Source organism: Elgaria multicarinata, chromosome 3 (genome assembly GCF_023053635.1).
Source record: "Elgaria multicarinata webbii isolate HBS135686 ecotype San Diego chromosome 3, rElgMul1.1.pri, whole genome shotgun sequence".
Classification (NCBI taxonomy): Eukaryota; Metazoa; Chordata; class Lepidosauria; order Squamata; family Anguidae; genus Elgaria; species Elgaria multicarinata.
Window position 1 is genome coordinate 152,817,612 of NC_086173.1, and position 16,718 is coordinate 152,834,329.

The 16,718-nt window shown below is 44.9% G+C and overlaps 1 protein-coding gene across 1 annotated transcript in view; it reads right to left on the minus strand.

Annotated features, from left to right (window-relative positions):
• Positions 1-16,718, minus strand: part of LOC134396049 (E3 ubiquitin-protein ligase TRIM7-like) — a 247,771-nt gene that overhangs the window by 33,605 nt on the left and 197,448 nt on the right. The window lies entirely within an intron of this gene.

The window sequence follows — 16,718 nt, forward strand, 5'->3', positions numbered from 1 at the left end:
TAGCCTGAGATATTATTTATTTATTTATTTATTTATTTTATTACATGTTTATATTGCCCAATAGCCAAGGCTCTCTAGGCAGTTCACAGTTATAACCATAAAACACAGATCACAACAATATAAAGCTTTAAAAGATTAAAAATACCATGTAAAACCAAAATAAACCCAGCCACAGTTACAGCCCAGGGAAAGCCTGTGTGAAAAGAACCTTTTAGTTTTATCACACCAGAGTTATATTGTGCAATCACTGCGAACTGCGTGCAAAGGACTCTGAAGTTTTCCAGTTTATAATCTGCTTTTCCTGTGAAACTCTGAAGTTTTCCAGTTTATAATCTGCTTTGACTGTGAAGTACTCCCATGCATCCTGCTTTAATTGTGCTATGAAGGCACAAGACCTGACCTATTTTGCTACTAGTTTTGGAGCGAATCATTTGTTGTTTTCTGAGCGGCCACTGGGGGGCGCAGGAGCAGGATCTGACACCCTTAAGCTTCAAATTTGCTTACATCTGTGTAAGTTTTAAAGATAAAGACATCAAAATTGGCACAATAATAGATATTAAAGAGAGCTTTAAGCATACCAAATTTGAATCGGATTGGGTCATCTCTAGATTTTTTTACATTTCCCCCCTTAAGCCCTTTTCCTGGTATGCAAAGGATCTTAGGAGCACTGCCGCCCGGGGTGTGATTTAGCTAACAACAACAACGGCGGCTTAGCGCTGTAGGGAATAATTAGAGGGAAACAGGTACGTGGGATGAAGCACTATGTGTGGAAAAGATCCCATGTCTAATCCATGGTATCTACAGGTATGGTGTGGGAAGATTCCTGGCTGGAATTGCAGACAGCTTTGATGGAGTCTGAGCTGAGCAGCCTGACTAGAAATGAGGCAGTTTCCGGTTAAACAGGGTCACCCAAACGTCAGGTGGTAGTTTTGCATTCTGCAAGGGCTCCGACTTACAAAGAGGTATATTAGTTGTAAATTGTACATTAAAATAAGGCATTTTTTTTAAAAAAAAACAACCACCAGCCTAACCTGGCCATGTATTCATTAGCTACCAGGACTTGAAACATTTTGAGGGTATTAGTTGAAGTGGCGGAGGAAAATGGCTTCGGAGAGGAGATGGAATTTACATCCCGCTGAATACCAAATGCTGGGGAGAAGTAACCACAGAGAATAATTGCTTTCAGGCCCTGTTTGTGGTTTTCTCACAGGCGTCTCATAGGGGTCTCATAGGGGACCAGATATTAAGCTCTTAAATAAGGAATTAATAAACCATCTATTATTGGCGGCTAGATGGTTGATAGCAAGACACTGGAAGGATGGCAAAGGGCTTATGATTGAAAACTGGTTTCAAAGAGGTTTGGCAGATTGCCCTCTTAGAAAAGCCGACGACGCAAAAAATGAGGAAAGTAAGAGGACAACAAAGTGAAGATAAATTTAAGGAAAAAATAAAAAAATGCTTTTTTTTCTTATTGTATTGATGTATGTTTAAGTATTGGAAAAAATAAAAAACTATTATATGAAAAAAACAAAAACAACCTCCCCCCAAAACCCAAAAAACCCAAAGTGAAGATAAATTTGAGGGGGTATGGGGGAAATTTATTAATTATGCGAATAAAGAAGAAGGTGGGAGAACACCCCCACTGGCATACTTAGAAACATGGAAAACATAGGTGGAAGAGTAAAGAGAGTTACTCTCGGGATGCCCTAAGTTGAATTGTATTGAATGGAATTTAAATGAAATCAAGTTAACTAATCAATGTTAAATATTTTTACCCAGGCTTGTATAAATTTGTATAATTTAGTAATTAAGTATATATATCTGTATTGACTCTGAATGTACATATGTGATACATTAGTTGACCCTTGTAACCAGAATCACACAACAATAAAAACATTATCAAAATGAAAAAGAAACAAAAAGAAACAAAATGGTGGTCTGGATGGACCCTTATCCAGAAGAATCATAGAATAGTAGAGTTGGAAGGGGCCTAAAAGGCCATCGAGTCCAACCCGAGTTCATGGGTGGCCAGGGCTCCACCCAGCTGAGAACACTGTCTTTTCAGGTTCCTGATTGTGTGGAGTCTTGCTATTACACAATTGCTTCTGTACATGGAAACATGTTGCAAATGCTCATTTGAATGCATGGATGGCATGAAGTAGAGGATCCAATTGCCATCACCCAATGCCTGTCCAAACATCATTATAGGTTGGTTATACAATAGGTCAGATCGACACCTTGTGTCAAATCATTACGAATGTGGAATAAAATGCAGAAAATGACACTACAAAAGTGGTATATGGAATGTGGATTATGCCCCAGGAGTTATCAGTGCACTTCAATAACGCTATAAAGCAGTAGTGTAGATCTAGCCATAGTTAACCTATTTAAGGTTGCAAAGTGTGCAATACAGAACTGTTTGACCCCAAAGAAATACAGCCAGCAAAATATCTGAGCACCATCCTGCATCCCTCCTGGGAACTTGGTCTTTGCTGGAAATTTACCTTTCTTCAGCTGTAGTCCAGGAAGCAAGGCATCTGGGGAAGGAGAAAAAAATAGATTAAATAGCACACCATTGTGCTTATACAAAAAAGTATTCTTAGGAGGTGGATGGCTTATTCAGAGTATCCTGGAAGAAGGCAAATAGTGCCCAGACTTCCAAAATGGAAGCTGTGCTGCTGTTACTGCCATTTGTAGCCACAAAATAAAATAAGGACCTGCTCAGTGTAAAACCCTCACAGCCAACATTTCATTACCTTTGAATTGCTTCATGAGTCCATCTAGCAGGTGATTTATATCACAGAAGTCCCAGATCCTCCACTTCAGCTCTGGAGGGAAAGCCACTGGATTCTCATATGCCTTCTTCTCACTCCTGGTGGAAAAAAACCAAAAAAACAAAGGGTAACCCACCACCCATCTAATCCAGTATTCCCAAAGGGAGCAAAACAAAACTCCAGAAAGCCTGGAGTGGGGGAGGGCAAAAGTTTTGGGGTGTGAGGCCACATTAGCAGAAGGGCTGGAGGTGAGGAACTCAGTGGGCCCAGGACACACCTGTACCCACACCAGGATCCCTGTGGAGGGGCAGAGGGGTTGAGGTTGACATGTCTTCCCTTCCCCCGCAAGAGAGGCTGTAACTGAACCCCCAGCAATCCCAACCCAGGCAAGATTGCTATTTCCCCACTGTTATTGTTTTAATTAGGGTGACCATATGAAAAGGAAGACAGGGCTCCTGTCTCTTTAACAGGTGTATTGAAAAGGGTGTCATTCAGCAGGTGTCATTTGTATATATGGAGAACCTGGTGAAATTTCCTCTTCGTCACAACAGTTAAAGCTGCAGGTGCACAGGGGGACAAGGCCTATGGTTTGATTAAAATAGGGTGACCATATGAAAAGGAGGACAGGGCTCCTGAATCTTTAACAGTTGCATAGAAACGGGAATTTCAGCAGGTGTCATTTATATATGTGGAGAACCTGGTGAAATTCCCTCTTCATCACACTAGGTTGCAGGTGCCCTGCCCTCTTTTAAATCTGGTCACAGTATAGCTGTGGTCCTGTAGCTTTAACTGGTGTGATGAAGAGGGCATTTCACCAGGTGCTGCATGCATACAAATGACACCTGCTGAAATCCCCTTTTCTATGCAACTGTTAAAAATTCAGGAGCCCTGTCCTCCTTTTCATATGGTCACCCTATTTTAATCAAACCGTAGGCCTCGTCCCCTGTGATCCTGATCAAAACCAATCTTTTCCCACTGCTACCAGCGACAGTGGAAGCAACCCTCTCCCCAAGAGCCTAAAGGGCCATGATGTCATCATGCTCTCCAGATGCTTCCCCTCAAAATGGAAGTGAATGGGATCCCCTTACCTCTGCAAGACGCCTCTCACATCCTAGAACGGAAAAAGAGAAAGAAGAGGCAACTCAAGGCCCGCTACACACCACTCTGAGGAGACGGCTCCCTGGCCCTCTCATGTTCAACTGCTGATGGCTCCACACAGCGTCCTCCTCCACTTAAGGACCGAGGGAAATGGACATAACTTTCCCCAATGGAACTTGGCTGGCATCTTGGGCTTTCAAAAGAGAGAGGAACTGATATGTATGTTAAGGGACGTGACTCTGGAAGGTTGGAGGCTGTGCTGTGCTGGGGTGACCTTCCTTTGCATTGACCCATTTCTTGGGACACAGTCTGATGAATTTGGTGCTCTGGGTTATTACAGGAAAGTACTCTCAGAAGGTAGTAGTTAAAGGAAGCCAGATTCCAGCTGGACATCAGGAAAAACTTCCTGACTGTTAGAGCAGTACGACAATGGAACCAGTTACCTAGGGAGGTTGTGGGCTCTCCCACACTAGAGGCAGCTGGACAAGCATCTGTCAGGGATGCTTTAGGGTGGATTCCTGCATTGAGCAGGGGGTTGGACTCGATGGCCTTGTAGGCCCCTTCCAACTCTGCTATTCTATGATTCTATATCCTTTTAAAAATAAGAGGGATGCCAATAATAGCAATTTTTCTGGCCCTGACAAAGTATATAAGAGAAGCCCTGCTGGCTCATAGGGACATAGGAAGGTGCCTTATCCTGATTCAGACCTTTGGTCCATCTAGCTCAGTGGCTCTCCAGGTTTCAGGCAGGAATCTTTTCCTCACCCTACCTGGAGAAGACAGGGATCAAACCACGGACCTTCTGCATGCAAAGCATGTGCTCTATCCCACTGAGCTACGGCCCCTCCCAACCCATGAGACCAGGGTCAAGTTATTCGAGCTAGGGATGTACAGATGTTGTTAAATCCATTCCTTCTGTGTGTCAGATTGTCAGGTAAAATTTCATTCAGTCATCTTTTCATTGATGAAATCGGACTATTTTTTAAACCCAAATTTCATCCTATGCGCACTAGTTTGCATTAGCATGAATTTACACTTCTGCTAATGTTGCAAATTAGCAAAAATCCTCCCCAAAGTGAAAAACCAGTCCGCAGGTCGGCAGAATTCATGTGCCTTGTAAAAAAGGCAGTTTGCTTTGCGATTGGCAGATCAGATGCATTCAAACACATTTTAATCCATTATAGATCTCTCCAGCACCCGTAATTCCAGTGTCTTGTCACAACAATGGCCAAACAGACGTTTCTGGAAAGCCCATAAACAGAGCATGAACAACGTCTCATTGGGAGGCAGTTGGACACTGCACATTAGCAGAGATGGAGAAACAGCAAGTGATTCCATCATCATTACATAGAAATCTCCACTTGTATACAAAGGTAAAGGAACGGTCCTGCTCATTTTGGATGCTCCTGTATGCAATGGAGCTGGTTCTCAGTCCATCAAACAAACCGGGCTTCTTTTGAGCTTCTCTACATTTAAAAAAAAAATTGTGCTGCTTTTCCACGGCTTTCTGCATCTGTGTTCTTTCTGTTATGTGATCAGTGCCATTACATGGGCAACCCTGTGGTTTGGAATTGAATACTTCCTCTGTCTGCTTGCGCCATGTGTTCTATTAACTTTAGTGAGACAGCGCCATCTAGTGGCAAAATTATAGCACGATGCTGAGATTACGTATGGGGATATTCCCACATTATCTCTGTGAGGTTTTTTTTAAACTCGCAGTTTCTAGGGGATACCACAGTTTCCCAGAGCCCTAGATGGTCATGAGGATATACAATGAACCCGCAAACTTCCATGAGTGGCCAGTCATGAGTGGGCTATACATCACTCGTTTAGAGAAGCTCTTTCACCTTGTGGATGAGAAGCAGGTGCCCAAAGATTTTGGAGCCAGCGTCCCCCTGGAGAGGGTCCTGAGCTGTTTCTGCCATAGTCTTACCTGCAGGAATTCACTCATTGGCTGCTGACACTTCTTCTCCATCTCTCGAATGATATTGTCAAGAGAGGAGAGTTCCTTGGAGAGTCTGGCCAGGTGCGCCTCTCTTTTCCTGGCAATCTCCTTCTCCACCTCGTCCATCTGGGCCAGCAGACGTTTTTCTTGTACTTCCAGAAAAAAACATAGTTGTCTAAACCGAGCCACTGAATTTTCCCTCTCTGCCTTTGTTTGCTTCTGCGAGAAGTAGAGGGAGAGGGGAGGAAAGGAGGGTCATGTCAGAATAGGGACAATCTTCACAGTGTCAAGCTGCTTGTAAGATATATTTTTTAGCAAAGACCCTTGTAAATTTACACACACATTCAACAAACATTCAACAGAGAAAGGGTTTCCTAAAGGTGTACCACTCTCAGAATGGACTTTCATTAACAAGTTTTAGGGTAGATCAGGCCATTCCAAAGAACAGATGTTCTATGGACCGCGGCTGCCTCATGACTTTTGATTGTCTTGCTTGTTCACTTCCTCCTGGTAATATTGGCACTTATTTATTTTTATTATTTATTATTGCATTTATATCCCGCCTTTTTTCCTCCAAGGAACCCAAGGCGGCATACATAATCCTCCTCCTCCTCTCCATTTTATCCTCACAACAACAACACTATGAGTCTGTGACTGGTCCAAAGTCACCCAGTGGGGTTCCGTGGCCAAGTGGGGAATAGAACCTGGCTCTCCCGACTCCCAGTCCAACACCTTAGCCACTAGACCACACTGACTTACAAGCAGTTCTTGGTTTTCCTTTTCTACGTCTGCTTTATATGCCAGAATTTTCTCTCTCTCCTTCCTCAAAATCTCCAAGCGATGACGGATCAGATCCTGATGAGGAAAAAAATAAATGTTCCAGTTTGGTTCGCAGTTGAACAACATATTTATTTCCTACTGTGGATATTGTAGGGTGGTGGTGGGGAGATTTCAAGTGGGTGCCCAGAAACGTAAGTGATTTCCTTCTATATCCACCTTGGTGCCTTTCTCAAGTATTAATTGACATGGCCAAAGTTTGATTTGGGATAGTGTTGGATAATGAGAACATAAGAACATGCTGGATCAGACCCAGGGTCCATCTAGTCCAACACTCTGTTCACACAGTGGACAACCAGCTGTTGGCCAGGGACCAACAAAACAGGACATGGTGCAACAGCATCCTCCCACCCATATTCCCCAGCAACTACCACGCACAGGCTTCCTGCCTCTGATATTGGAGGTAGCACCTAGCCATCAGGGTTAGGAGCCGCTGATAGCCTTCTCCTCCAGGAATTTATCTAACCCCCTTTAAAAGCATTCCAAATTGGTGGCCATCACTACATCTTGTGGTGGTAAATTCCATACTTTAAATATGCGCTGTGTGAAGAAGTCCTTCCTTTTATCTGTCCTAAATCTCCTACCAATCAGCTTCATGGGATGACCCCGGGTTCCGGTATTTTGAGAGAAGGAGAAAAATATCCCCCTCTCCACATTCTCCAAACCATGCATAATTTTGTACACTCCCCTCAGTCTCAACAGTCTGCTCACCCACCAGCTGGGTTAGTTTTCTTTGTGCACAGAGGCCCGCCTGCCTTCCCAGCACTCCACCCTTAAGGGGTTTCAATGCGTCTCCTGTGCATTGGGCAACGTATTGCAAGAGGTGACCAGAACCTCCTGTGTTACTTTGCCTAACCTTGTGCAGGCGCTGCACAGCTCCTGAAAGTGGAAAGTCCTTGTGGGCCACGCGCTGGAGAGGCAGGCATCCCTACACCTGCAAAGAAAAGTAAGCTGGCTGCTGACGGACAGGTGTGTGGAACCAGGCAGGCAGGGAGAGTTGAGAAGCCTCAAGTGGAGGGGGCGGAGCAGAAGGGGAGGCCCAGGGTGGCACAGCATGCGGAGAGAGAGAGCAGCTGTTCCTGGAGGTGAAGGCTATCAATGGCTACTAGCCTTGATGGTTGTGTGCTATCTCCAGTATGAGAGGCAGTAAGCCTGTGTGCACCAGTTGCTGGGGAACATGGGTGGTGGGGGAGTGCTGTTGCACCATGTCCTGCTTGTTCATCCCTGGCCGATGGCTGGTTGGCCACTGTGTGAGCAGAGTGCTGGACTAGATGGACCCTTGGTCTGATCCAGCAGGGCTCTTCTTATGTTCTTATGCTTCATGGTCCTGCCAGCTGCCTGCTACGCAGCCAGCCAGGAGGATCAAGAAGTGGCAGACCCTTTGGAGGGTGGAGTGCCACCCTTCCCATACGCCGCGGCCTGCTGTGTCAGCATCCTCTCGCATCATGGTAGGGCCGGCCCTATTCACAGCCATTCCCCTTCCCTATCCAGCTGTACCATGATTTCTTACCTTGTACTCTGTGGAAACCTCCTCGATAGGAATCACCTTGTGATGTTCATGTTCCCTGGATTTGTCACACACCAGACAAATGGGGGTTTCATCATCCTTACAGAAGAGTTTTAGGGGCTCCTGGTGTTTCTCACAGATGGGGCTCCAAACAGTAGCCATGGCTACCTCACACAAGGAAAACAGAATTAGGGCTTTTCTAGACAAAGCTGTTTAACCTGTTCTCTCTATTTCCAGTTTTGTTCAAGAATTAAAATCGAAGCTCCAGATGGATTATTTTCCTTTCCTGCCTTGCCATACTTTCTGTTACATATCATCTAGGTGGTGCTGTGGTATAGTGGAATAACACAACTACACTACTGGGGACTAGCGCTTTATTTGGCTTTTACAAAAAAATACTGACTTCGCCCCCCCCTTCCAAAAACCCCAACGAAGTTGCTTTTAAAAATCAGAAGCAACACTGGATGGTGACGATGTCCTCTAAGCCATGAGTGAGGAGGAATGTCAAGCATATGCTGCATGCATACAAATGACACCTGCTGAAATTCCCTTTTCTATACAACTGTTAAAGATACAGGAGCCCTGTCCTCCTTTCCATATGGTCAGCCTATAGTTGAGGGAAGAGACCAAACTGAGGTTTGTGTGTGTGTGTGTGCGTGTGTATGTGTGTGTGTGTGTGTGCGTGTGTGTGTAGGCACACCAACACCCACAGGAGAGAAAGACAGAGGCAGATAAGAGAGAGGAATGCAGAGGGGAATTTGTCTTAAGAAAGTTGATTACCTGAGATTCAACACATGAACAGACTACGTAATGTTACCACACAGCGTTGCATACATATGTTACCAGCATACTCACACATCACATCACGGAGGGCCATGGCATGCATTGGCAGGGAACAGGACACCCACGTGTGGAATGCGTAGATATGTAGAAGGCGCAGGCTAGTCACTTGGCTTACTAATAGGAAGGGGGGGGGGAAATAGCCAGGAGACAAAGGCCAGCAGTTAGAAGGATCAAACAGGTTTTGATTACAAAAGGAAGAGTTAAGAGGTAAATAAGCATTCAGATAGTACTAATGCATCTGAACAGGGCTATCAGCATTGCATGGTATCTGTGGAGATTTAGATAAAGAGATCTTTATGGAGATTTAGATAAGGAGAAAGTACAAGGGGCAAGGAGGGGAAGGAAAAGGGAGAGAGATGGAGAGACAGAGGCCCTTGCTACACCTAAGGGTGTATGCAGGGGAGACGATCCTGGGATTTCAAGCTTCCGGGATCGTTGCTCTCAGGGCCAGCACTACCATTAGGCTAAGTAGGGAGTGGCCCAGGGCGCAGACCTAAGAGGGGTGCAGTAATGCCCTTTGAGGGTCACAGTTTTGTACAAATTAGCCGATTTAAGAGAAAAAAACACAATAAAAGGAAAATATAATAGTTCAGAAACTCTTCTTGAACAGCTGAATCGAAGTTGGCAATTTTTGGGTGGTGGTGGTGGTGGTGGGCAAATAGCTCGCCTTGCCTAGGGCGCAAAATAGACTGGCACCGGCCCTGGTTGCCTTGCGTCCAGACGGCCCCGCAACATTCTGGAAGTGAAGAGGACGTCATGCCCATTTCAGCCACCATCTTTAAAAAAAAATTAAACAGGAACCGGAGCGTACTTGCCCTCCAGCGAACAGTAAGGGTTGTTTGTTTGTTTGTTTGTTTAAAAAGCCCCGACCCTGCTCCCCACCCCACTCTCAGTGTCCTTGGACTGCCCCCGGCCCGGCTCCTTCCTTCTGCTGACCCCCGCTACTCACGGGGAGGAGGGAAGAAGCTGGGACGGGCACCCACACCACCCGCAGTCCTCTGGATTGTCACAGGACCGCTGGAAGAATGGGGTTTTCCCAGGGTTTCTTTATCCCTGGGAAAGCCCTTGCCCATCCTCCCATGGCCCCGGGAGTCCCTGTGCGTCATTTGGATGCACAGGGAGCACTCGGGACAACCCCGGGAGAAAAGGCCAGTGTAGAAAGGGGGAGAGAGAGAGAGAGAGAGAGAGAGAGAGAAAGATGGAGAGAGTCCCTTAATGCCAGATAAGGGGATGATTTGGCACTAGGGTCTGGCAAGGTTCACAGGACACCTAGAGCATCATCACACTGGGGAAAATCGCATTTGCTTACCGTCACTTTTCCGCCCGTGTGTTTCTCCTTCATTACTTCCTCTTTTGAAAGAGGAAGTAAACAATGTGCCCGTGGCCCATTCAGTTGTCAATACTGTTATAAACCATTATAAATTTATTTATTTATTTATATTTATTTATTTATTTATTTATTTATTTCATTTATATACCGTCCCATAGCCGAAGCTCTCTGGGCGGTTTACAAAAGTTAAAAACAGTAAACATTAAAAAATATACAAAATTTAAAACCATCAAAAACATAAAAACAACAGTATAAAAACAACAGTATCCATTTAAAAAGCAGTAGAGTAGATCCTGCCTTTATGTGAATGTGTGTCCCAGAGGCGCCGGTGTCTCTGGGGCAGAGTTTGGCCTCTTCTATGGATAATGTGTGTACACACTTTGCATTTGCACATCCTACTCAGGCAGACCAGGGAAGATTGATTCTAAGTATTTATTTATTAATTAAAAACAATATGTAAAATTTAAAAACACACAACAGACAGTACACAAAGAGACAATATACATCTAAAAACAACGCTGAGCACTCAGCCAAACCATAAAACAAGTCTGGGATCAATTAAAATTCATCCCGTGCTGCTCATAGCCTGGGAAAAGAGAAAAGTCTTGACCTAGCGCTGAAAAGATACCAATGTTGATACCACGTGGGCCTCATCACTGAGATGATTCCATAATTGGGGGGGGGGGGGCACCATTGAGAAGACCCTCTCCTTTGTTGCTTAGGGTGATACCTTAAAGTGGCAGCATGACATTGCTAACATTAGCCATAACGATTCCAGAAGGACTTCAAACAAGAAGTTGGGCGGGGGGGGGGTGCAAATTCCAGTTTGGAGAAGCTCTCAGAGGCCTCATACCAGTTGTGGGTCAAAAATAAATAAATAGGGGCAAGGCCAAAAATACTTAAAAAGAAAATACCTAGTGTATTTTAGCTGAAAGCTTTCATTGCTGGTAACTAAGGGCACGTCTAGACCATGCCTTATCCTGGGGATCGCCCCGGGATCATCCCTGAGGGTCCACATGATGCACAGGGGATCCTGGGGGCAGGGTGGGAAGATCCCTCCATTTCCCCAGGATAACCGGGATGGCTTTTAGCCCAATCTTTCCCATGGTCTTGGGATCGTCCCGAGACCGCAGGAGGTGTGGGTGGCTGTCCAGGTTTTGTCCCAGCTCCTTGCGAGTAAACGCAAGGAGCCGGGAACTGGGCACAGAGTTCTTGGGGCGCTTTGTGCCCATCGATGGTGGGGTGGGGGAGCGTGAGCGGGTTTTTTTAAAAAAAATTATTGACCTTTTTTGTTGGAGTGCTCTTGAGCGCTCCTTCAGTAAAAACAACAACAACAACGAAATTGCAGCCACGACTTCCTCCTTCCTCCTTGAACGTTGCTAGCCAAATGTGGACAAAGGAGAGGATCTCATGATCAGCATATAGTGAGATCCTCCCCCCTTCCCTCCCCAGTGTAGACATGCCCTAAGCCTCAGGAGAGGCATCTCAACCTTTTTGAATGGTGAAAAAACTGCACAAAAGTCAGGAAACCACCTAACAATTTGGGGAAACGGGGTGGCCCCAGGGGGGAAAGGGGGTGGCCCTTTGGGAGACTCCAAAGGACTGGGTTTGGCCATGAGCTTGAGGTTCTGCACCTGTCTTAAGGGCTCCGTTGAAATGATGGGCACATTCGTTTTCACGTCTAGAGCCTTCAGCTGATTGCTCATCTCCCCCTTGAAATGTGAGTGAAGTCTTTGCTAGATAGAAGGGACGTGTGTTGCAGGGGAATTTGCTGTGGGTGATGGTTTCGATGTTTGGATCGTATTATCTGCATAATTCCCCTCTTCCTAAGTTTGACGCCCCTTTGCTGTGCTGCCCCAGCCAACGTCCCCTCTCCACATTCCACTTGAAGCCCTCTGTATCCTTCACCTATCAAGCCACCACCCTTCTGGTGACTCACAGGCCATCCTCCCTCCCCTTCCTCACATGCACACCCTGGCTAGTCTCGGTTCTTGCTGGGGTGGAGATGCCAGAGGAAGAGGCCGGGGGCTCCCAGCATAGCCCTTGTGGTCCGTGGCTGAGTGCTCTCCTCCTCCATCCATCAGGCTCCCCAACCATCGCATAAGAGTTACCTGCTGGTTGTGTCTCTGTGAAGTCATGGGACAGTCTCTCCTTTGTTTGTGGACTGCAAATGCCCTTACTCTTTGTGCACGGAGAGTCGCAAGGTTACAGCAAAGAGCAGATCCAAGGGGTCTTGGAAGTTGGCGTTCTAACACTTCTGTTGCTGCTGCTGCTCCTGCTTTTTACTGCTTCAGAGTGAAAGATCTGCTCAAGGCATGTTCTTTACAAATCCCGTGTCTGAAGTACAAAGTCCCCGGCCCTGCAATTAAATTCAGGGACAAGGTAGGGTGGGGATTGTACCTGTGCAGAGAAGACAGGAAGGGTTGTGTCTGTCCTATATCACACTTGGCCCCATTGTAAACATTACTGAAGTTTATGCATGCATTCATTCATTCATTCATTTGAGAATATTTATATACTATTGTTATGCAATTCATAACATGTTACAAAAAAGGACATGGTTGCAAGCATAACATGTTTTGGTAAGTTACTCGCTAGGGAAAAGCCAGGGAAAAGAAGTAAGTTTTTAGTAAGTGTTGAAAGCATATGATCAGCAACACCAGATGAACTGCAGATGGGAGGTCATTCCAGAGGGAAGGGGCCGCCATAGAAAAGGTCTGTTGCTGCCCAGTGGAACTCTGCAGAGTATATTAAAGTCAGTAAGTCCTCCCCAGAAGGTTGTAGAGGGAGATGATCTTTCAGGTAACTTGGTCCTAAGTTATTTAGAGCTTTATATATCAATAATAACAACACCTTGAACCTGGCGTGGTAACAAACTGGCAGCCAGTGCAATTCTTTCCGCACCTGTGCCGTGTATGCAGGGCAGGGCATTCTGCACCAGCTGCACCTTCCAAACCAGGCTCAAGCGAAGCCCCGCACAGAGAGCGTTGTAGCAGTCCAGTCTCAAGGTTACCAATGCGTGGATCACAGTCGCTCTGTTATCCCTGTCCTGGAATGAGCACAGCTGAAGCAGAAATTCTATCCGATACTATTTGGCTTCTTTGGTTTGCTTGGAAAGTGGTTTGCAGATCTTGGGAAAAGAGTTCTGCTGGCTGAGCAGAGTGGCGGTAGTGATTTTTTTGACCGCTCTTGCCAAACAGCTCTGTAAGTGATCTTTAATTCTGTGGAATTCCCTGCCTCTGGAGGTCAGGCAGGCTCCAACCTTGTACTCCTTTCGGCGCCTCCTGAAACCATCTTTATTCCAAGAAGCCTTTCCTTAATATGCAGCCTTGAATCTCTGTTTTTGCTTCTTTTAAATTTTGTTTTAACTGTTTTATTCTGGTTTTATTTTCATTTTATCTTGTACACCACTCTGAAATTTTTCAATGGGGAGCGGTATATAAATATTCTAAATAAATAAATAAATAAATAAATCACTCTTTAAGCCACGGTGGAGCGCCAGATGACATGTTAACCCACAATGGTAAAGGCTTTTTAACAAAGCCTTTGATGGTTAAACTCACTGGCACATTGTTTTAACTGTTTTAACTGCTTTTATTGCTTTTAAATTATATATTGTTTTAACTTGGATCATGGTTTAATTTGTTTTTAACTGTGTATATTTATTGTTTTATACTGTATGTTTTTATCTGTACGCCGCTCTGAGATCTTAATGATATAGGCGAGATATAAATGTTTTAAATAAATAATAAATAAAATGGGTTAAATAACCATTACTTTGTACCGTGGGTTATCAGAGTGGGCCATTTGGGGGCAAATAAGCCATCATGGACTTAAAAAACTCCCGACAGATGACACAATAACCAACGACGGGTTAAATAAACCACAATGTTGTTTTTTTAACCCTTCATGAGTTATTGCGATGTCCAAATAAGGACAGGTGGACTAACTTCCATCCGGTTGGTGTGAACGCCCACCGAGGCCCTTTCTCACCTAAGGATTACCCCGGGAAGATGGAGGGATAGTTCCTGCCTGCTCCCGGGATCCCCTGTGTGTCATTTGGATGAACAGGGATGATCCCGGGACGATCCGGGGGGGAAAGGCAGGTGTAGAAACGGCCTGAGCCATCCTTGCTGCCTGCGCAAGCCAAGCCCTGTGAGCTGTGGGAGGGCCCAACAAGCATCCAGGAAGCCCAGCGGGCCATCCATCTCCTAACATAGCCACAAATATGCTCATATTGGTGACTTGTTTACTTCTGTAATTCCCAAGTTGTGTAAATGGCTGCCTTGTTTGCAACCTGGTGACCCACGCAGCCTTGATATGTAGCTATTTGTTTCATAGTACCTTCTTTAACAATATAAAACTATCATTTGAACATGGGAACCTCCTTGTCTGGATTGGTTCCTTATCAGTAAAGGATGGTAAAGCTCAATCTCCAATGCCTTTTCTCATCTCGCAAACCGTCTTTATTGGTTTATTGCACCTTTATTATTATTACTCAAGGGGCGAAGCTGTGGAGTATTGACTATTAGAATCTAATTTTTAATTCCAGAAATTTCTTGGCGGTATTTGATAATATAATTTCCTACTGGTTGGATGATGCAAATATGAAAGTCTTTCCTCCTCTGTTAGACAGATTGAGATAAATAGATCTTTAAAACCCATTTAAAAGCAAACACTGAGGGGAACAGTACTGTGGCCAGAATTGAATTCATGACGGAGACACAATCCTAGGTATGTTTAGTCAGAAAAAAAGCCCTACAATCCCCAGAATGCCCCAGCCAGCCTGGCTGTTGGAAGGGCTATTGCGAGCTGTAGGAAGGTTTTCTGTCTAAACATGCACAGGATTGCGTCCTAAGTAGATCAAAACGTGCATTAAGGCAAAAACTATACATGTTCCCATAGATATTGATGAAGCAGAACTAGGTTCTCCCCAGACTGATCTATTCTCTGGCCATATCTCTGATGTGGACCAAGTATGAGAACTATAACAATAATAATGACTTATTTGGCATGTTGCGGTTGGTATCCTTCCCACTCCCCGACCTTGGGCACTGATGAATTGATATTCATAAGAACATAATAAGAGCCATGCTGTCCATCTAGTCCTGCATTCTGTTGACACAGTGGCCAACCAGCTGTCGACCAGGGACACACAAGCAGGACACAAGTGCAACAGCACCCTCCCACCCATGTCCCCCCATACCAACAACTGGTGCACACAGGCTTACTGCCTCAGATACTGGAGGTAGCACATAGCCATCAGGACTAGTAGCCATGGAAAGCCTTCTCCTCCAGGAATTTATCCAACCCCCTTTTAAAGCCATCCAAATTGGTGGCCATCACCACATCTTCTGTTAGAGAATTCCATAGTTTAACTCTGCGCTGTGTGAAAAAGTACTTCCTTTTATCTGTCCTGAATCTCCCACCAATTAGCTTCAAGGTATGACCCATTGGGTTCTAATATTACAGGAGAGGGAGAAAAATGTCTCTCTATTCACATTTGATTGGATGTCAATTTGTTTTTTAGCCCCTTGCCCACTACTTCATTTTGTTAGCTTTAAAAATACATAACATCAACACATAATTTTTTTAAAAAAATTACAAATCCATGATATCCCAGCACCACACGGCCATCAAATATCAACTCTGGGGGCATGTATCTTTGTGTATTTTAATTATGTTTGTCTGTACAACCCCAAAAATCCACCTTCTAGACTGTCCAAACACATGTCAGAACTCCCATAATTAACTTATTTACTGGCGAATTACCGTTTCAGTTACATTCATGGAAGTTAGAATGCCACAACACATCCATTTGAACATCAAGACATGTATGTATCAAACTCCCAATAGTCTGGATTGGAAGACTAAGCTAGGACCTTTCCATACTATCCAGAAGAGTGTGTTTAAAGTAGGGTGACCATATGGAAAGGAGAAAAGGGCTCCAGCACCTTTAACAATTGCAAAGAAAAGGGAATTTCAGTAGGTGTTATCAGAGAAATTACACAGGCTGATGTATTTTTGGTCTTTATTCAGAAACTGAACGTTCAGGAGAATCGCTCATGGCAATGTCCCAGATGATTCTAAAATGGCGATAGATAAGAAAAGCTATATATGCATAGGTATCAGCTTACATCATCATGCTCATTGTGCAGGTGTGAGTAAATCACAACATAGCTCGTTGTTATTTATGGACAGGCTGCCATGTAAACACGCTGCCTGTAAGGAATAATCTAATCCACTCAGCCTTCCTCAACCTGGGGCGCTCCAGATGTGTTGGACTGCATCTCCCAGAATGCCCCAGCTGGGGCATTCTGGGAGTTGTAGTCCAACACATCTGGAGCGCCCCAGGTTGAGGAAGGCTGCGCTAGATGGAGGCTG